Here is a 23,127-nt window from a genome sequence, read left to right as displayed (position 1 = left end):
ACTCCTTACTTCTCAGGGTGGTGAGAAGTCATTGGGATGTTGGAAATAGGAAGTGACAGATCTAACTTGCACTTTGAAATGTTTATACTCAAGTATTGCAGGAAGAACATTGTAGCGAGACAGGAAGAAAGCAGGAAGGTAAGTTACCAAGATAATGCCTTGTTCTAGGTGAAAGAGATGGTGGAGAATTCACTCAGGGTTTATCAGCGAGAATTCTAGGAGCATCTAGGTTCCAAAATACACTAAAAAAAGTATAAATATTTATTTTTGCTTTATTTTTTCTTTATATTTTTATTGTATCTAGTCTAGTTTGTTTACTTTATATTCATAAGATTAAGCCTACACTAAGTAATGAGTTCAACAAATAGTAAAAAGAGAAAAATCACTGACTCAACAGTAGAAACAAGTACTATAAACAATCATGGAGGCTCAAATGTGGATTTCACTTCTATACGTGACATTCTTGGTTCCCTATTAGTTACCACAGATTAGGGAAAGCATATGGTATTTGTCTTTTTGAGAATTGATAATTTCGCTAAGTATAATAGTTTCTAGTGCAATCCATTTTTTTGCAAAAGTCAGGATTTCATTATTTTTTATAGCTTAGTATTCACATTATATATATATATATATATCATAGTTTCTTTATCCAGTCAAAGTTTGATGGACACTTGGGTTGATTCCATATCTTAGCTATTGTGAATTGAGCTACAATGAACATGAGGGTACAAGATAACTCTTTCATGTGCTGATTTCATTATGCTTGGGGGTAAATTCCCAAGAGTGTGATGGCTGGGTCATATGGTAGATATAATTTCAGCTTTCTGAGGTATCTCCAATCTGGCTTCACAATGGTTGCACTAGTTTATATTGCTAACAGCAGTGGATTAGGGTACCTTTATCCCCATATCCTCACCAGCATTTATAATTTGTTGATTTCTGAATGAGAGCCATTCTAACTGGGATGAGATGATACCTCATTGTGGTTTTGATTTGCATTTCTCTAATGGTTAGTGAACCTTGAGTATTTTTTCATGTGTCTGTTGGCTATTTGAATTCCCTCTTTTGAAAATGCCAGTTCAAATCCCTTGCCCATTTCTTAACTAGATTGTTGTTTTGTTGTTGTTGAGTTTCTTAAGCTCTTTATAGTTCCTGGATGTTAACCCTTTATCAGTTTCATTGTTTACAAATATTTTCCTCTATTCTGTCAGTTGCTTCTTCACTTTGCTGTTTCCTTTGCAGTTCAAAAGCTTCATAGTTTAGTGTAATCCCATTGGTCAATTTTGGCTTTGAATGCCTATGTTTCTAGGGTCTTTTTTTTAAGAAATCTTTTCCTATGCCAATGTTTTGCAGAATTTTCCCAATGTTCTCTAACAACTTGATGGCATCAGGTTATAGATTTAGATAGTTGATACATTGTGAGTTGATTCTTGTATAAGGTGTTTGATAGGGGTCTTGTTTCAAACTTATGCATGCAAAGATTCAATTTTCACAGCATTATTTGTTGAAGAGACTTTCCTTTCTCCAGAGACTGATTTTAGCTCCTTTGTCAAAAGTTAGATGGTTGTAGATGTATATATTGATTTCTGGAGTTTCTATTCTGTTCCACTGGTCTACATATCTATTTTTGTCCCAGAATCAGGCTGTTTTAATTATAAATGCCCTATAATATGTCTTGAAATCTGGTATTGTGTTGCTGCCAGATGTTTTTTTTTATTAAGACTGCTTTAGATATTTAGAGTCTCTTATGTTTAAATATGAATTTTAGCATCATTTTTTTCTAGTTCTGAAGAGATTGTTGTTGGTATTTTGATTGGGAGCTCACTGAATCTATAAATTGCTTTTGGTGGTATGGGATTTTGATTATATTAATCTTTCCCATTCATGAACAGGAAAACAAGCACTTGAGCTATCTTCGATGCTTTACTGGGTCATCAGCAGGGAGCTGGATTAGAAGTGGAGCAGCCAGGACTTGAACTAGCACTGGTATGAGATGGTAGCATAGCTGGTGGCAGCATAACCTGCTGAACAACAATGCTGACATCTGCATTAAAATTTTCAAGTTTAAGATGAGACCAAAATGGAGTTCTCAAGTGCATAGTTGAATATAAAGCTAGAACTTAGAGAAAAATTCAGAACTGAACATAAAGATTTGCCATTCAGTGGCAGGTGTTGTGGTGTAGTGGGTCAAGCCGCTGCCTATGACTTCAGCAGATGAAGAGTCCCAACTGTTCCATTTCTGATCCAGCTCCCTGCTAATGCACCTGAGAGAACAGTGGAGGATGATCCAAGTGCTTGGGCTCCTGCCACCCATATGGAAGACCCAGATGAAACTTTTGTGTCCTGGCTTTGGCTTGGCATAGTCATGGCCATTGTAGCGATCTAGCGAGTGAACCAGCAGATGGAAGACTCTCTCTCTCTCCCCTTGTCTGTCTTTCCCTCTGTCTCTATAACTCTGCCTTTCAAATAAATAAATAAATGTTTAAAATATGTTTGACATTCAGAAGAACCTAGTTCTGAAACAGAATAATATCACTGAAAATGAGAAATAGAGGTGGGGAACTTGAAGAATAAGAATTTGTGCAAGGAATAAATGGCCCTTGAAGAGATTATAGTACAGCATTTAATAAGGCAACTGGACAAGTGTGATAGTCAAAAACATAAAAAAGAAAGCATTTCAAAAATGAGGATTTACATTGGCACATGCCATGGAAGAGTGGAGTAAGAACCAAGAGACTGACCGTTGAATTTAGCAAGAGTGATGTGTGTTGATTTTTATCAAATTTATTTTATTGAACTGAGGAAGGGTAAGTCTCATAGAAGAAGACTATGAAGGTAATTGGTGTCGAGAAACAGGCAATAAGTATAAAGACTTCCTTTGTGGATGAGGAAGAATGTTGAAGACAAATGATGGGAAAATGGAGGGCATTTTAGATGAGTACTATCATGGTGGGGGATTTATATTATCTCCCAAGGAAGACATAATTATTTGATGATGAAATAAAGGGAGTTACAGACATTTAGTGCAGTGGCTAAGACACCCTTGGACCACCACCATTCCATACCTGAGTTATTGGGTTTGAGTCTCTGCTCCTCTTCAGATTCAGCTTCCTGCTAATGCACACCCTGGAAAGTAGCAGGTGATGGATGGCTCAAGCTGCAGTTCCCGCCACCAGTGTGGGGAATATGGATTAAGTTTCCAGCTCTCTACTTCAGTCTCAGTCCAACTCTGGCCATTGCAATCATTTTGGAATGAACCAGTGGATGGAAATGTACATACACTCGCTCTCTCTCATCTTCTCCATTGACTAAATATTTATTTTGAATGATGGGCAAAGTTGGGGAGAGGTACAGAGGCAGAAAAGTTTGCAGGAGAAATGGGCAAAAGATGAGATGATGTCCAGAATATTGGTGGAGTTATTGACTGGGGCAGGAGCAAGATCAGCTTTAGGGCCTCACATTGTGGAGCATCAGGTTAGCCTGATGCCTGCAAAACCAGCATCACATATGAGTGCCCAGGTGTGAGTCTTGGCTGCTCTGCTTCTGATCCAGTTCCCTGCTCATGTGCCTGGGGAAGTAGAAGAGGATGACACCAGTGTTTGGGCCCCTGCCACCTACATGAGGGTGTTGCAGCCATTTGGGGGAGAGAAACAATGGTTGAAAGATATCTCTCTCTCTCTCTCTCTCTCTCTATATATATATATATATATACATATACATATACATATATATAACTGTGACTCTGCCTTTCAAATGAATAAAATCAATCTTTAAAGATTTTTAATTTAAAATTTATTTCATTTATTTGAAAGGCAGAATGACAGAGAGAGGGAGAGACAGAGATCTTTCATTCAATGATTCATTTCCCAAATGGCCACCACAGCCATGGCTGAGTCAGACTGAAGCCAGGAACCTGGATCTCCATCCAGATCTCCCATGTGGGTACAGCGGTCCAAGTATTTGGGCCATCTTCTGCTGCTTTCCCATGTGCATTACCAGGAAAGTGGATAGGAACTGGAGCAGTCTGGATTCAAACCAGTGCCCATGAGAGACATCAGTGTTGTAGGCAGTGGCTTAAAACCACTGTACACAAGACTGACCCTAAAGTAAATATTTTTAAGGAAACTTAAATATTCCATTTTAAAACCTCTCTGTGGGTTCTTCCTTGCATTAATACATGTTTTAGCTGCAATCTGTCCTAGTTTTATGTGAGAAGTAAATTAGTAGAAACACAGCAACATAATAGTTACTTCCTACTATTGCCTATTAAGAACATTTGCACAGTGTTCCAATAGCTTCTTCAAATCTAATTAACCAACTGTTAGCAAGCTTTCACACTGTGTCCTGATGACCATCAATCCCAGATTCTAACAATTACTCAGAACTACGATCCTTCATTAGGAACCCTTTTCTGCTAATTCTAAAAGCTGAGAGCCTGAAGCTTTCATCAGGTCATAGCTACAAGAAGATCTACCTTCACCATTGACTGCTGTGTGCTAGCTATACCCTGGATAGTGATCTTGATGTCACTGGGATTTACAGTCAGTAAAAGACGTGGTCCGTGCTCTCAATGCTGACAATATTGAAAATGAGGATTTTTGCCCTAAACTATTTAGGATTTAAGCTTCTTCAGTTGTACACAGATAAACTTGAAACAAGACTGTTTGGTACATACGTGAACCAATTCTACTTAAGAGGTGGGCAGTATGGCCAGCATCATGGCTCAATAGGCTAATCCTCCACCTGCAGTGCTGGCACACCGGGTTCTAGTCCTGGTCGGGGTGCCGGATTCTGTCCCGGTCACTCCTCTTTCTGTCCAGCTCTCTGCTGTGGCCCGGGAGGGCAGTGGAGGATGGCCCAAGTGCTTGGGCCCTGCATCCGCATGGGAGACCAGGAGAAGCACCTGGCTCCTGGCTTCAGATCAGCGCAGTGCACTGGCTGCAGCGCACCACCGGAGCGGCCATTGAGGGTGAACCAGCAGCAAAGGAAGACCTCTCTCTCTGTCTCTCTCTCTCACTGTCCACTGTGCCTGTCAAAAAAAAAAAAAAAAGAGGTGGGCAGTAGCTTCTCCAGCAGCAGTTACTGTGCAATTTTTGCTTCTAGGACTGAGGGGTCAAAGGGTCCAGTTGACCAAATATGCTTTCGACAAACCAGGTATTGCCCTATAATGCAGTTTGTAGCCTCAGAATTGTGTACCATTAGGGCTGAGACTGATGGATTAGATTGGGGGGGAGGGGGGTCACACTATTTCTTCAGCCCATAATGTTCATCACAGAAGCTGTGCTGAATGCTGTTCGTAGAACAATGCCCTTTGCTACAGGTGGATACTCATTGTTAGGCAAACTTATATCTTATTACTCCCTGTTGCTCATTATTAATCTTTATCGTTCAGTGCAACTGTTAAGAAACATGTGATAAAATAATGTGTTATTATAAGAGAATTGCATAAAGTTCCTGTGAGTAGTCTATAAAATAATATGTGCTAGTGGAAAAGAATTACATAAAATTCCAGATAAATAGCCTATCACAGAAATAGCTGAAAAACAAAATCTAAATTCAAGTTAAGCCAGGGCAGATTTTCTCATCGACATATGTGTCTGTATCTTATATCTGAAGTTCATTTTTATGTACCTCTTGGATTTCAGTTAGCAGTCAGCTATTTCCAAATGTAATGTGTCTACTAGTTTCTGAGAACTAGTAGAGTTTATGAAAGAACTCAGAATTTTCTGAGCAGTAGTGCTATGAGGCACACTTAGGAACTTACTTTCCTCTCTAATCCAATAAAACTTTCATACATCTGACACTAGAAGCCACACTGCATGAATTGCAGGTCTCGCATTAACTTCTCAGGTGCTCGATATTTGATTGTTGATATTTCCTGGAGTGAGCACGGGAGACTGGTGAGGACTTCTACTTTCTTGTATGTGCTGTATTTCTTCTGCAGGATTCCACTTGAACTTGACAGCTGGACTTCATGTTTCGTTAGAAGGATCTATTTGCAGTCCCCTCGGCAACTGAGAATTTTGGTTGTCTCTTTAGGTGTCAGAAAGGAAACTTGGATCATCTGCTTGTGGAAGAAGCATTCCTGTGCAAAACGACTACCTCCACTCCAACAGCTAGCCAGGCCTTTCCTGACCTGGGCAGGCAGCCCAAACTCTGGCCTTGCTGATCCCGCGAACCCCCAAATTTTCCCCTCGGCCTGCTGAAAAGGTGCCATTTGGAACTGCTGGTTCTTGCAGGACTCCCCTTGGACCCCTCACTTCCACATCTGCCCAGCAGAGGGCAGCCTAGACCACTGCCCTGAAGTGGCCTGGTCTAAGTCAGAGTCTTGGAGTCTGAACTTGCTCCCCGAAAGGAAATTCAGTCAGTGGTCTCTCTATCCTTAATGGAATTCCTCAGACAAACAGCATGATGCAGAATAAACGCTTCACACACAAAAAGGACCCCAGCCTGCTGGGACAGGTCACCAGGGCAGGTGAGACACACCGAGGAAAAGACCTAAGGCTTTGCAAACTCATCAGGGTGGGTCACAGGTGGGTGGCTCTGAAAATGAAAATGGAACCCAGCGGGATCCCACAGCCTGGAAATGCTAAAGAATCTTCTTGAATGCGTGGCTCCCTTTCCCATCACTGTCAGTACGGGCGTTGTAGAAACCGCGGTAAAATAATGATCTTGCACAGAACAGTGTCAGAGAGTGACGTCAGCAGAGAGTCACTGAGTGAGGCTCCCTGGGATTTGGGCTTTCAATATCTGCTTTACTATTAGGAAGAATTTTTGGAAAGATATTAAAAAGGTGCAAAGCTTTTGATGAAGTTTATTTTAATTGAAAATTCCTACTTGGATCCGTTTACAGAGTGCACTGGTGTTTGGATGAGTGTGTGTGATGTGGGTGATTGCATCAAGCTCATCATTATATCCAGGCCTTGCTTGCTTGCAGTGACGTTTGAAATTTATTCTAAGAGACAAATCTTACAACTGCGCCACCTACTGGGAAGGTGCGCAACTTGTTACTCCTTACAGGTTACATTAGATGGGACAGATAGGGGGTCCATAACTTGCTTAGAGTATGGATTATGTTTCAGATATTATTACATCACTTACATTGTCATTTAGTTTATTTAATGTTTACTTCATTCTGGACAAGGCTGAGGCAGAGAGATAGTAAGCAATTAGTTCAGTTCCAGCTAATAAGGGAAAAAGAATTTGCAATTCAGATCAAAATCTAATCTTATCCTTGTTCCGAGTGTATTTCCCCCAACTTTCCTTTCTGCATTTTATAGAGGAGTGGGGTTCTGTGTGTTTGGAAATAGTATATGATATATCTGGAATCAATTCTTGTTGATAACCATCCCCAACATGCTTAATTTCTTTTTAAAATTCATTTCCTGAAATCCCATGTGAGACTTAGATGAGAAAAGATAAAAATGCCATCTAGGATGTGAGAATGGGGAGAAACATCTTAAGACGGCAGAGAGTGATGCTGACATAGTCGCAAGAGCCATGGATGGAATTTGGGGAAAATGTCCTTGAAAGGCAATCTGAGGAGAAAGACACATCATGGGATCTTATGAGCATGTGACTACTTGTGTCAGGACATGTGTTTGTGAGGGCCTGGAATCTAATTAAACTAGACTAAGCTAAATGGTAGAGTTGTTGATGGAAGCTCAGAGTAGCGAATGAAACAGAGTGTAGAAACTGAGTCTTAGGGAGACAAAAACACAGAAAATCCTCTCTCTCTCTCTCTCTCTCTCTCTCTCTCTCCTCACTTCTTTTCCATTGCATATTCTAGTAAGTGAAATTATATAACTCTGGGTACTTCTCTGTCAATTATAGCTTTTCCTTTTCTCCTCTGTACTACAAAGGTTTACAGACACTTTGGTCAATAAAATTGAAATACGCCCTGCTGTTGTTTCTCTGTTCTCAGGCATTGTCTTGTTCAGAAATCATTATTATGGAGTAGTTAGAGATGTGTTCTACTCAAACACTGACCCTAGGTGGTATCTTAGCATTCATGTTAAATTATCTGCTACACTTTATGTTGGCTTTATCCTATTTTGTTGTCTTGTTAATGATTTTAAACCCAATCATTTACCCTAACCCTCTCTCAACAGAGCACGTGCCTCTCCATGTGTTTCTTAAATGGATATTTCATTAATTAGAATATTAGAGGTGTAGGCATTAGGCATAGCAATTAAGACACCAATTGGGATGTCCATGTCACATGTCAGATTCCTGCTTCCTGCTGCTGTTCACCCTGGGAGGTGGCAGTTGATGGCTCAAATACTTGAGTCAAGCCACCCATGTGGGAGAGCCTAATGGAATTCCTGGTTCCTCACTTCAACCTGATCCAGCTACAGCTGTTGTAGGCATTTGGGAAGTGAACCTGTGGGTGTGTGGGAGGTTCTCTCTCTCTCTCTTTCTCTCTCTCTCTCTCTCTCTCTGCCTTTCAAAGAATTAAAACTAAAGAAAGAAAAATGAAAAAATTAGATTAGAGCTTCTGGGAAAACAATAAACATTTGCCTTACCTACAATAACACAAGATCCCCAAATTAACATCATGCAAACGATGACAAGATTTATTCACATCTAATGAACAGTGTGGTGTGCATACACTGAAGGCCTCGGGAAGTAACTTTGCACGCTAGATTTACTTTCTATGCGAGACACATCACTTTCTCATCATTAAGCACTATTACTTTGGAAAATAAGAGGTTTTATTTCCTTATAACGTTAGACTGTGGAGTGAAGGTTGAAAAAAGACAAACATTTACATGGCTTATTGTTCTTGGCTTTCATATTATGTGCACATCCAATATTTCATCCTTCTCCACAGGTTTATCCACGGGATGCATGTGGTTGTGCGTGTGGTTTTAATTCCAGAAACTAAAACAAAGCCAAGAGCTGTATTTTTTTTCTCTTTTCTGAATGTCAAATTCACTGAATATCAGGCATTTGTCATTTGTCTGTGAAATCTTGAGCATAAAAGACAGCCTGTTGTTGGTCACATGAGAAAAGATTTGAACATGCTGCAACTTACAGCTCTTTGCCTTTATCTGGAGGAACTGAATTTCTCTCCTATCAAATTTAACATGTGCTAGTACATTCCATGTGCCCTGACCAACCTCTAAGTGAAGGGGAAGCATTACTTTCTCTTTCTGTGTGCTTTAGTATTGGCTATGAAGTCATCAAAATCTACTGTGTGTGAGTGAATTCAAATATTATCACATTACTCTTGACCTGAAAACAGGGTAAATGTCAGACACAAGTGCAGAGCAGTAGTTTACTGAGGTGACAAATCCGTTTAGGAGGGAAATCTAGTCAATTCATATCCACTTTACACAAGAACATGTTGGGGCAACCCTGAGGCATCAACTTTTGAAAGACTTTATTTTAACTTTATGCACAACATTTTGTGAAAATCAATGACTTAAATAATGTGAGAAGAGTCAGAGAGTGTTTACACACAGTCCAAGTAGCTTCCTTTGCTTACGTTAAAACCTATATCCAATTTAGAAGGTTTACTGGAAGGCATGAATTAGAATCTTATTTGTAGTCTACGGCCATACCACCCTGAACGCGCCCGATCTCATCTGATCTCAGAAGCTAAGCAGGGTCGGGCCTGGTTAGTACTTGGATGGGAGAATCTTATTTGTAAACATAAATGTAATTTACTTGTTATCTTCATGACGATCAACAGTTAAAGTCCAAAGATAATGTTCAAATTTTCTTGTTTATGTTCATGTTAGTCTAACCTTCTCCTCACATTTTAAAAACAAAAGCATTAAAGGAAGCCAAATTGACTGATGTCTTCTCTCTCAGTGTTTAATCTGCCAAAGTGATATTGGTTAGGCCAAGGAGCCAAAAAAAATAAAGAATAACTAAATTAGTATTTGCAAATCCAAGTAAAATTTCATTCAAAGGTTAGATTCTAAAATCAATTCATAGGCTGAAATTGAAAACACTCAGAATCAATAGTAAGTAATACTAACATTACAATATAAACAATATAAATTCTGGAGAGGCTACGAAGGAAGGGAAGGGAAGCTTTCACGTTTTGCTGTGGAAGTGAAGGTGGCTAGTCACATCTTCATTAGCTGAGAGATACAGGCAGAGTGACAGATACAGACCCAGAGAGGTCCTCCATCTACCGATTTTCAGTCTGCAAATGCTCTCAACAGCCAGGTTTGGATTAGGCTGAAGCTAACAGCCCTGAGCTCAGTCTAGGTCTCTCATATGGGTGGCAGAAACCCAACTACATGGGTCATTACCGGTAGCCTCCCAGGCTGCACATGAGAAGGAATCTTGAATCAGGTGCAGAACCAGGACTCGGATCTAGGCACTCTGATATGTGATGCAGGACTACCAAACAGTTTCAGCCACTGTGCCCACCAGCTAGTCAGTTTTCAAATACATTTCCACTACCTAGGAAGGGGAAATATATACCTAATTATATTAGGACAATATTGGTCAAATATGTTTTCACAACACCAACTGTGTATGAACATACATAGAGGCTTTGTTTTCTATTTTTTTTAAGATTAATTTATTTGAAGGGCAGAATTACAGAGAAGAAGAGGCCGATAGAGGGGGGGAGATCTTCCATCCACTGGTTCACTCCCCAAATGGCTACAATTGCCACAGTTGGATCGATCTGAAGCCAGGAGCTAGGAGCTTCCTCTGGGTCTCCCATGTGGGTGCAGGGGCCCGAGCACTTGGGCCATCCTTTACTGCTTTCCCAGGCCACAGCAGAGAGCTGGATCAGAGGTGGAGCAAATGAGTCCCAAACTGGCGCCAATGTGGAATACCAGCACTGTGGGTGGTGGATTTACCTGCTATACCACAGTGCTGTCCCCAAAATTTTGCTTTCTAATAGCCCCAAATTGGATACTATTCAAAGTCCATCTAATAGAGTACCAAAACATTTAATGTATAGGAGTGAAATTGACATTTTGAGATTTGATGATTGTTTACAGCCTTTGTCTCTACTGTCGAGGAAAAATGTTTTATTCTTCATGCTATTTGTTGAACTCATTATTTAGTGAAGGTTTAATCTTAGGAATATAAAGTAAACTGAAAATTGATCATTGTAATAATTAAGAGAAGGAATAGGACAGGAAGGAAGAGGAAGGGTGGGAGTGGGGGCGGGAGGGAGATCAGTGTGGAAAGTATCACTGTGTTCTTAAATCTGTATATATGAAATAAATAAAATTTGTATGCCTTAAATAAAGTTAAAAAAGTTCATCAACTGTACAATGTATAAATGTATTCTAGAATATTAATTCAGCAGAACACTAGCATGAATAAAAAATAAAAAAAGTGGACTTCTACTACCTTAAACCAACATAGTGTTGAGACAAAGATGCTGGACCCCAAAGAATTAGTACTAGAGGTGTGCTTCCTCCTAGGATACACAAAACTGGGAAACATGTTACTGCCAATCTAAGAATGCAGAAATTCTGAGTGTGGCATCAAACAATCAGTTGGACTGCACCCACTAGAGAGCTAGGTGTGCAGGGTTGCCCTCGTGATCTGAATTCTGAAAAAGGACTGGTGCCTTCGAGAGAGATGTCCCATGTAGGTCGACTGGTCTGTGCAGAGCTCAGGGCACAAAACACCACATGCTCCCCAAATGGGCAAGAACAAGGGAACTAAAATTGCAAGAATATGCTCAAGGCCAAGTGTGGACTACTGTGACAATACAGGACCCCTGGGAGCCTGCAGAACAATAAAACTTCCCTGATTTCTCTCAGTAGTCCTGGAAACAGAGCTCCCCTCCGGAGACAGGGAAATAAATATACACAACGCTAAGATAGGGAATATTGTCCTTCCCTTCCCAGGAGCCTTTTACTCTTTACCTACCATTAGAACTAGATCAGTATCTATTTGTCTAGTTCATTGCTCTGATGATTCAAAAGGATAATAAAACTTCTGTTATTTCTGAAAGTCAGCCAAATGATTACAGCCTGGGCTGTTTCCGTAGGTCAAGCCCAAGGTGCTAGAATGCTTGGAGAGCTCACTCCTTGCTTGCTACTTTCCAAATACTATAAGCCCATATGTCGGAGACCTCTCGAGAAGGCAAAAGCCAGAGATGGGGTGAAGTGGCCCGGGAATGATGTATTTGCATTGCAAAAAGTAAAGGAAGACTCCCGGACTCTTTTTAAAAAAATCTTTTATTATTTGTTTATTTGAAAGGCAGACTGACAGAGAGAGAAACACGCACACTCACACACATACACACACACACACAGAGACAGAGAGACAGAGAGACAGAGAGAATCTTTCTTCCACTGGTTTACTCCCACGATGGTCACAATGGCCAGCATTGGCGAGTCCAAAGCCAGGAACCAGGAGCTCCATTGGTCTCTCAGATGGGAGCAGGCGCTCAAGCACTTGGGCGATCAGATTTTTGTTGCTTTTCCAGGTGCATTATCAGGGAGCTGGATGGGAAATGGAGCAGCTGGGATTCAACTGGTGCTCTGAAGAGGGATGCTGGTGACACAGGCCATGGCTTAACCTGCTGTGCCACAATGCTGGCACCAGTCCAGGAATCTGTCCATTATCTTTAAGGAGCAAACACTTCCACGTTTCTTTTTACACTGTCCTTTGGGGAAAGGAGCTTCCCTTATGCCTTTCCTCTCCTTAAACCAACGTTCATGACTGTGGAAAGAGATTCTGGCCCACTTAGTATTTATTATAAGACAACTGACAAGGGAGCACTGTTGAATGTAAGACGCCTTCTATTCCTACTCAGGAGAATTCTAATACAGATGAAAATCAAAACCCAACAGAACTCCAAACACAGGAGACTTCATGAGTTCTTTTCCTTACAACTTCAAGAGGTGCTCAGGATAAGCAATGTGGCAGTGCAGGAAAACAGAGAGAATTTATGTGTAAGGTGCAAGAGCACAGAAGAGGATTGGAAGCTGCTGGTAGAAAGACACGAAACCTAGCTGACTGCTGGCAAGCAGCCGTTATACAGAGCCAAAGTCTTGAACCACTGGAAACTGAGAGTAAGCCCTGTCACCCTTAAAATGCAGGGGCAGATTGCGACTGGCAGTGCTATAGAGGGCAAACAAACCAAAGCAGAATACAGTCCTGGAACAAGTGTCTTAGAAATCTGCCACCAGTATGGGAGGCGCAAAAAACTCTCAGGCACAGGATCTGCTGTAGACGTTGGGTAACATTTGGCTTCCATGGGGAGCAGAACAGATAAAAGGAATAAACCTCATTCCAGGAACTGCCTGCGATTGTGGCTTGGTATGTCACCAGCCTAGGCACCATCAGGTAGCAACCAATGACCTCACATTGTTTTCAGAGGCAGAAGGACAGCCAGGGTGACTCCCTTTATATTAAATAGATGCACTCAGAAGTTAAAGCTGACTGAGAATCCTGGGGAAAATATTCCAGCATCCCAGTCTCCATCCTGAGCTCAAGGTGATGACAGCCGATTACTAGCAGAATTGAAGGCACAGTAGCAACAAAGCACCAAACCCACTAAGAAACAGATACCTGGAAATTACTCAGATTCACTCCCACCACCAATGTGCATCCCGCAGAGAAAGGATGTCTGCTTTTTTCAGGTATTCACATGATTTATTTCAGTTTCTACTGTACATACGCACACATAATAGTCTTGAAAGCATCAGGAGCAAAAACAAACAATAAGAGACCTGCAGTGAACCAGGCACCAAAACTATTAGACAAACTCTTCAAGTAAAAAAGATTGACCTGTTAAAGTGGAAAATATCCATGAATAGGTGGGAGGCCATCAGAAGAGATGAAATTTTTAAGAAAATGTTAGCATTTTGTAAAGCACTAAGCAAAAATTATTTTTGGGATCTCATAAATAGACTCAATATGGCTAAGAAATTAATGAATGAGTTTGAAGACATGAATAGAGAATGACAGAACTGAAAAAGAATACAACAAAATGAAACTAAACAAAAAATGAGCTGTGGGACAGAGTTAATGGCCAAGAATTTTAGGAAAAATAATAAAAGATATAAAACTCAGGAAACTAAAAACTTGAAAAGAGATACATGTAGCAATAATAAAACCTCAGGACTATCATAATGAAACTGCCAAAAATCAAAAATAAACAGACAACGTTGAGGGTTACTACAGGAAAAAGACACAGCTCCTGTAGAGGGGCAAAGATAAGAAGTATTGTAACTTTCTCACTGAAATTAAGTAAGTCGGACAAAAGTGGAATGACATTTAAGTGACACATCAGGGTCCTTCAAAAACAACAAAGGCCGTTAACAAGAATTATTTTTTAATTATATATTTGAAAGGCGTAATGAGAGAGAGAGAGAGAGAGAGAGAGAATCTTCCACCTAGTAGGTCATGCCCCAGATGGCTGCAATGGCCGGGGCTGGGCCAGGCTGAACCCAGGACCCTGGAACTCTGTCTGGATCTCTCATGCGGGTGGCATGGATCCCAGCACGTGGGCCGTCTTCAGTTGCCTTCCCTGTAACGTTAGCAAGAAGCACAATAGGAAGCAGAGCAGGCAGGACTGGAACCAGCACTCTGATCCGTGAGGCCAGGGTAGGAAGAGACTGCTAACCTACTACGCCATGACACCAGCTCCAGTTTATTCTTTTTCAAGAGGCGAAAGGAGTGGACACACTTTAATGATTTTTTTTTTTGTTTTATTTAGGTTAGCAAAATTAAGATTCACAAGTGTCTTTACTGAGGACACTGCCTACATATTGTAAACACAGAACATCCGATGCTTATGAAACACCTATTTGAAATAAGTCATTCCTGTGAGTATGCTTGTTTACTGTTTGAGGCTGCTATTAGAGTATAGATATCTAATTGTTGAACTAGCCAAAAAATGGTAAGACAAGACTGCATTTTACCTGTGGCCTATTTTTTATCCTTTGGAGGGTATATATATATATATATATATGTATATATATTTATCTAGATCTAGATCTAGATCTATATGTATAGATCTGTACCTATAGATCTGTATCTATATTATATATAATTAACATATAATTAATAAACATCATAATTATTATATATAATATATGATATATTTTATATTTTACATAATAAAATTTTATTATATAAAATATTAGATATAAAATTTATATTTTATTATATAAAATATAAAATACATCATATATTATATAATATATAATGCATATATAATTATGATTATATTATAATTATAATATATCATATTATATATAATATCATATTATATAATAATATATAATATATGATAAATAATATCATTTTATATATAATATAATATGGTATATAATATCATATTATATATAATATGATATATATAATCCTGAGTGATAACTTTTCCACTTTTAAGGCAATAGCTGTTTCTGCCTAAAAAGTTTATTATACTTGTGGGTAAACTCTAAATTTCAGGGAAAATGTCATTGTGCAAGCCAACTGCTGAAGTTAATGGAAGCGATGCTGGAATACTTTTTTGTTCATTCATCTATTCAGTAAATATCTGCAAAGTGCCCACTATGTTCCCAGTGCTGCTGTGAATATTTCCTCTTTATGGAGCCTACATTTTAGGGACAGGTAATCAAAATTCAGTTAAATAACTGTATTGCAGATAGTGTGAACTGTGATGGTGAAATCAAGAAAGATAAGAGTATAGAGAGTGAGAGCCATGCATCTCCGAGAAGGAGCACTTGAGCGAGAGTTGAGTGATGGGATGAACCAGGCGCCGTCTCACTGATACATTTTTAATGAAAGTTTGTTGGCTACATTCAACTAAGCACCACAAAGTTCACAGGGCCAAGGGCAAAGTCTTCGTTGTGCCCCCAAAAACCTGCTCCTCCCCAGACCCCACACTCGCTGATACCTCCTTTCAAATTCTGTACTTTTCATGCTGCGATTCTTGTTGTTACAACATTAATCCAACAACTATTAGATCAGAGCAGTATTACTGGTACAAAATGGAATGAGATAAGCAGTGGTACCTCTTATTATGATGTAAACTCCAAATGCTAAAGGCACTGATAATCATTTAGGACGATCATATATTGATTTTCCTAATATTCTTTTTGAACTTTGTCATTTTATGATTGGTATAGGCAAAAATAAGTTAGGAGGAACTTTTAGTTGTTAAGTTCTCTTTGAAACCTTTAGAATTCACATGGGGGCTGGTGCTGTGGCCTAGTGGGTAAAGCCACTGCCTGCAGTGCCTGCATCCCACAAGGGTACCAGTTCAAGTCCTGGCTGCTCCATTTCTGATCCAGCTCTCTGCATATGACCTAGAAAAACAGTAACAGATGGCTTAGGTCCTTGGGCCCCTGCACCCATGTGGGAGACCCGGAAGAAGCTCCTGGGCTTCTGGCTCCTGGCTTCCGCCTGGACCAGCTCTAGCTGTTGCAGCTATTTGAGGAGTGAAGCAGTGGATGGAAGACCCCTCTCTCCCTGTTTCAACTCTGCCTTTCAAAGAAATAAATCTTTAAAATAAAAGAAAAAATAGAATTCCCATGGACACTGCTTTCTAAAAATACCAAAAGCTCAAAATCTCACTGTGGAAATGTAAATTGCATTGTGAAAAGAACATTTTTAAGGCAACTCAGTCCACATTGGAGTTAAAATTCTGATTTTTTAATATATGACAACTTAGCAATAGCTAACCAATCTAATCTAATAAAATAGATTTTATTCTGATAAAATGTGCTATTTGACAGAAAATATACTGATTGATTTAACATTTATTTGATCATGTTTTAAGAATTTTGATTTGATCATTTTGGCCTTTATCTATTCTGAAACCTGATTGTATGAGGGAGATGTCTTTCACATTCACTTACCGTAAAGCTGGGGGGGGAATTTTTTTAGGCTAATCCCCAAGGCTAAATTTCGTAACACACATTCTATGTCAGCTAAATGCAGAAGCATTAGCAATTTGGTCCATCTCTAGACTGCTAACAAATAATTTATTTCTATTTATTTAAGGGTTTACCTTGCTAAGGAATACACATGCGCACACACACATACAGCTGAACCTTGAATCATATGTAGAAATGTGTCTATAGATAGACTTCAGGACATTTTCATGTTTTCCAATCTGTTACAAGCAAAACATGTTAAATGTTAACATAATTGCTACTACATATTTTGCTGGACTGCCTTAACCAAGAACTCCAAAAGTGGTCCAATTTATAAATATCAGTCCTTTTCTATGGGATCAAAATCAAACCAATGCTATCAAAACTCCATCTCCTAAGGCAGTCTGAGTCAAATCCAACTAATGGCTCATAGTTTCTGCTGTAAATATTTAATAATGCATTCGTTTCTAGCTGGCAGGACACGATGTCCTGTTCAGGCTGTCAATGAATATAAATTAATCTTAAAAATTAATTCTGCCTACATAGTGGCCCTATTCCTTTAATACTCACACATGCATCTTATCTTTAATGCCCATTGTGGCCCTGCTCACCCTATGGAAAAAGAATTTATTACTGAGAAATCAAATATTATCATAACGAAAACATAAAACAGGAGGCATTGATTTGGAGTTGAGATAGTTGGGTGAATAAGTTGCTGGAAAACTGTTACTGTAGTTTTAAAACAAGTTGATGAGCTAACCGTTAATGGAGACTGAAAAAACATCAACTATTGGGTTGGAAGAATAGTGACCCATGTTTGTTGTAGCAGAGCAATCACAGCTGTAATCTACAGTAACCAAGAAAGAAAATTGTCCAATAGACTTAGCCACCTTGGAAAGATTATTTCAAAACAGAGTATATGAAGTATCAGTTGGACTATTTTAGCTGTGTCTACGACAAGGTAGCAATAAGTTGATGCCTGAACTACTCAGAGTGCCAACAGAATATAGTGGGAATAGTAAAGCACCAGGTTTGAGGTCAGTGTTATGGTGCAAAAGGCTGAGCACTGCCTGTGACACTGGCATCGCAGATGAGCACCAATTCAAGTCCCAGTTGCTCTACTTCTGATCCAGCTCTCTGCTAATGTGCCTAGGAAGGCAGCACAAGATGGCCCAAGTGCGTGGGTTACTGCCACCTACACAAGACACCCAGATGGAGTTCCAGGCTCCTGGCTTCAGCCTGGCCCAGACTCTGCCATTTGGGGAATGGACCAGCAGATAGAAGACCCATATCTCTCTCTCTCCCTCTCTCTATTTCTCCTTGAAACTCTACTTTTCAAATAAATAATCATAAAAATATAAAAAAGGATAGCACAAAATGTGATAGATGAACTTATATACTCTCTCTAAACTCTTTAATCAGTAAAAATTTTCCCAAATAAAAAATCAAAGAAGATCTAAGGGTAACAAACACATCCATGGTTATGGCTGCAAGATCTTTTAAAGACTTTTAAAGACTTCTGCTGGAATTACATTGATATCTTACTCCCTTAAACTAGACAAAGGGCTTCTCAGCATGTTATGTGTGTTGCCCCACTAAAGAATGCCATGTCCCTTGTGGAGAGAGGCCCATCTTCAAAAGAATAGTGGATGGAGCCTGGAGGCCATGAAGTACCCCTGAATCAGCTTCATAGAAAGCTGATAAAAATTTTAAGGGAACTGTGCTTGGTGAAAGTATTACAAGTTTGGTTCATAAGACACTGAAACTCTTCAAAACTAAGTTCTGGGCCTCCCACTTTCTATAACCAGGAAGCAAACTGAGAACGCTACCTGTCTTCTGTTTTGTTTTTGTGCCTCTGTTACCTGTATCAATATAATGAATTACTCAAACAAACCTTTTTTTTTTTTTAATTCACTCATGATTTTGTGAGTCAAGAGTTGTGTATCTGGGTGCTTGTTCTGCCCTGCACCATTTAACTGGGACCATTCATTTGCATTCTGTAGATGGCTGTGCTGACCTGGGAAATTCATGAAAGCTTCACCCACAGGTCTCAGACCATGTTGCTCCTACAGGTGGCCTCTCTATGCAGATAGTTTGCTTGGCCTTCCTCACAGGTCATCTCAGAGTTGGACTTCTTATGCAGCCATTGGTTTCTAAGAGGGATTGGTCCAAGTAAGGGAAAAAAAAAAGTGGCAGCTGTATATTCGGCTCAGCCTAAGGCTCAAACAACATTTCTTTTTCCAAACTTTTATTCAAATCCAGTCCCCATATCCAGCAGATTTTAGAAGACAGGAACCAGTTGCTACCTCTCAATGAGAGACTGACAGAATTTACAGCCATCTTAAATTGACCCCAGTTGCCAATGCAGTCCTTGTCTTATGCTATGTGAAAGATTTCTCAGAGGGCAGATTTTAGAAGGCAAAAGACTGAAGCAGAGGGCACAGTGAACGCTGAACTGAAACTAGACAGTCCTTGCCAGGGAACAGGACAACACAGTGGACTGGAAGGCAATTTGGAGAGCTATAAAGAGATCAATGAAGTAAAGAGCTATTTGTTGGAACTAAATCTTGGCCAAACTCTTGGAACATTTCCCGATGCCAAGTACACAGGATTCTGGCAAGAACTGCCCAGCAAGACTGTAGAATCACTATAGCCAGTGACTATATGACTCTGTCTTCCTTCTGTCTGAATAGGAGTGCCTGTCTCATCATATCAGTGTGTTAGGGACAGGTTACTCGCTGATATAGCTCCACATTAAGAACATCCTCACATGCAACCAAATCACAACTCCGATGCCATCTTTGATTAAGTCTGGGAGTTCTGTGTTATGTTTACAGAAGTACAAACATACTTGCATATGGTCAAAAACTGATCACAAAAGTGACGATAAAGGGGCCAGCCCAGTGGCGGAGAGAGTAAAGTCTCTGCCTGCAACACTGGCGTCCCACATGAGCACTGGTCCATGTCCAGGCTGCTCCACTTCCCGTCCATCTACCTGCTAATGCACCTGGGAAAAACACTGGAAGATGGCCCACGTGTTTTGCCCCTGCCACCCACATGGGGAGACCTGGATGAAGCTCCTGGCTTGAGCCTGCCTCAGTCCTGGGCATTGTAGCCATCTGGGGAGTGAACCAATGGATGGAAGATCTCTCTATCTCTCTCTGTATACCTGATTTTTGAAATTAATAGATCTTTAAAAAATTGACCACAAGTTTTTCTCTCCCAGAAAGGGGGAGTGAAAGATCTGAGAGGCCCTATGACTTGCTTTGGCCAATGGTACATTGCAAGCAGGTCATGAGCAGAGGTTTCGAGGGTATGTAGCTCTTGGAACTTCCTAACTTGACGCACACAGAAACTCTTGGGCCATCACCTTGTGAAGAAACACAGGCTGACATGAATGATGAGAAGTATGTGACCCGGTTACCTCATAAACCAAGTAGATAGTGAGACATGTACAGCTCATGTGAGTGAGATCACCAAAACACAGATCTCAGCCAACTTCTTATTTGGAACTCAAAGATACAAGTGCAATTTCTTAAATGGATTATACTTTATTTATTTTTTGTTTTTTTTGAAAAGGAAATATAAATTCAACACTCTCATTCAACTAAAAATAATTCTATCATGTGATTATAATTGTTGAAAACTACATTTCCCGTCACAAAAGTTTACAGCTTACTTATTCTTGTATTCTATGCCTGCTTTTAGCCACTTGTCCTGAAACTAAAAAAATAATGTGTATAAAAATAGAATATTTTAAACATATATTTAATTAATTCAGAAGGTTTATTCCATTATTTTTTTATGATTCTAAAACCAAAATTATTCTGACAGATACTTCACTGGTGTTTTGAAATTCTAAACTATTAGTCTTGTTTAAGAAGAAAAATAGAAGCCAATTTCACTTTGATTTATATTCTTCTGTAGGGTTTTGTTATCTTTATGACTGTCCCATAAAGTTTTTAATATCATATATGCAGAATAACTTTGCTTCCTTTTAAAATTGCTTCTATGAAAGAACAATGATGTCATTTTAGAATTGAATAAAAGTGTGAATAAGTAAAAGAAGGCACCTCGAGTCTTTATCATCCTTAAAATTTCTTCCAGGCTTATATTCTAGAATTTTAGTGTTTTATAGTACAAGATTCAGATTATTTATCATTCACAGTGTTGTACAATTTATGCTCTACAAGAAAAGTATTAACATATGGAATATTGATTATAATAATAATTGATAATAATAATAATGAGTCAGGATACTTATATCTTTGATGCCTGAATACACTAATTTTATTTAAAATGTTTGGCTTTTAAAAAATTGACTTTATTTGAGCAGAAAGACAGAGACTGGGAGAGCTTCCATCAGCTAAATCACTCCCCAAATACCCACAACAACTTGAACTGGCCCAGCCCAAAGCCAGGTGTTGGAAACCCTGTCCAGATCTCCCATGTGAGTTGCGGGGAATCAAATCCTAGAGCCATCATCTGCTCCCTTCCAAGGTGCTCATTAGCAAGAATCGAGAATCAGGACTGGAGCTGGGACTCGAATGCCAGCACACTGATGTGGGGTGTGGGTATCCCAAGGGCATATTAACCACTGCACCAACCCTCACCCACCCCTTATACTTACTTCAAAATGGCTTCACAAAGAGTTAATTCCTTATGACAGATTTTCAAAAGTATACTATCCAATTTCTTTTGCTTCATAATAAAACACTCAGAATTCCATGGTGTAAAACTATTATTGTCCTCTTTGATTCTACGGTTTAGAAAATTTGGCAAATGATAATGGTACCCACGGTCTCAGCTGAAATACAAGATGTTGAGACTAGTGTGTACTTGAGGCTGGGGTTGGACAGCAGCTATAGGCTAAGAACTTAACCCTGGGTGATTGATCCGTGGGCCAGAAGAATATAGAGATAAGTGGGCAATCTCAGGTAAGAAAAACATTGGTGATGCTAACCATTTGTCAGTAATATTACTATATTATCTATATAATAATTATAATATATAATTATAATATTATAATATTATCTATATCTGTATTTATATCTATCTATCCATCTATCTATCTATCTATCTATCTTGCCTGCATCCATATTGAGCTCCAATTCAAGCCTGACTGTCATGAGCTTCTGATCCAGCTTCCTGCTAATGTGCTTGGAGTCTTGGATGACGACTCCAGTACTTAGGTTGTTGACACCCATGTGGAAGACATAAATGGAAGTTCTAGCTCCTGGGTTTGGCTTGGTCTAGCCCTGACTGTTGAGGGCATCTGGGGAGTGAGCCTGCAGACTAAAGAGCTCTCTCTCTCTCCCTCTCTATCCCTCCCTCTTTCCTTCTCTCTATAACTCTTTCAAATAAAATAAAAAAAGAAATAAATATATTTTTATTATTCCTATCTCCCCCCAATTTTCATTTAAAAGGCATAGAAGTAGAATGACACAGAGATATCTTCCATCCACTGGGTCAGTTCCCAAATGCTCACCATTGCCAAGGCTGAGCTAGTCGGATGCCAGGGTTCCAGAAGTCTAACCAGATATCCCATGTGAGTGGCAGGGGCCCAGGTGATGAGTCATCACTTGCTGCCCTCCCAGCACACACACCAGTAGGAACCTTGATCAGAGGCAGAGTAGTTGGGACCTGATCCAGTAACTCTGATACAGGATGCATACATAGCAAACAGCATCTTAACTGCTGCATCGAATGTCTACACTTCATCTGTCCCTTATCTTACAAAATACATTTATTTTATGTCATCAGAATTTCCTCTCAGTTTTCTTCACATTCTCTGGAATTTCCATCATCATGGCTAGAAAGTCTTTCTTATTCCCAATAAGGGAATTTGCTCATGTTTTCATCTTGCTATTGATGTTATGTACCATTTACCAACTAACAAAACATTTAAAACTGGGTGCTCTGATATGGGTTCATAACTTTTGTTTTCTGCAAAGTGCCAGAGTGTAAATACTACAGGTTTTGTGGACTACAGGAGCATTGTCCCTGTCACATTCACTAGGTTCTGTCATCAACCGCCGGCCCCTGGCCAACTCCAGTGCCTTGGTTTCCAGCTGGGGAACCCAGCGCTGTCCGGAGCTAATCACACGCCTTTCTTCTTAGATGAAAGAGCCCAGAAGTCTAAGCCATGAGCCATGGAGAACACTGGGGTACAGGACTGTGCTCAGAGAACAGAGAACTCCCTGGGAGATACAGAGGCCAGTGAATGGGGAAGTCAGTGACTTACGAATAATCTCTTTCTCGATTTTTTATGGGAGGAAAAACATTCTCCAACATTGCATAA

Source organism: Oryctolagus cuniculus, chromosome 8 (genome assembly GCF_051225735.1).
Source record: "Oryctolagus cuniculus isolate XC-2025 breed Fujian yellow rabbit chromosome 8, ASM5122573v1, whole genome shotgun sequence".
NCBI classification, from domain to species: Eukaryota; Metazoa; Chordata; class Mammalia; order Lagomorpha; family Leporidae; genus Oryctolagus; species Oryctolagus cuniculus.
Note: the sequence above shows the minus strand (reverse complement) of the source record.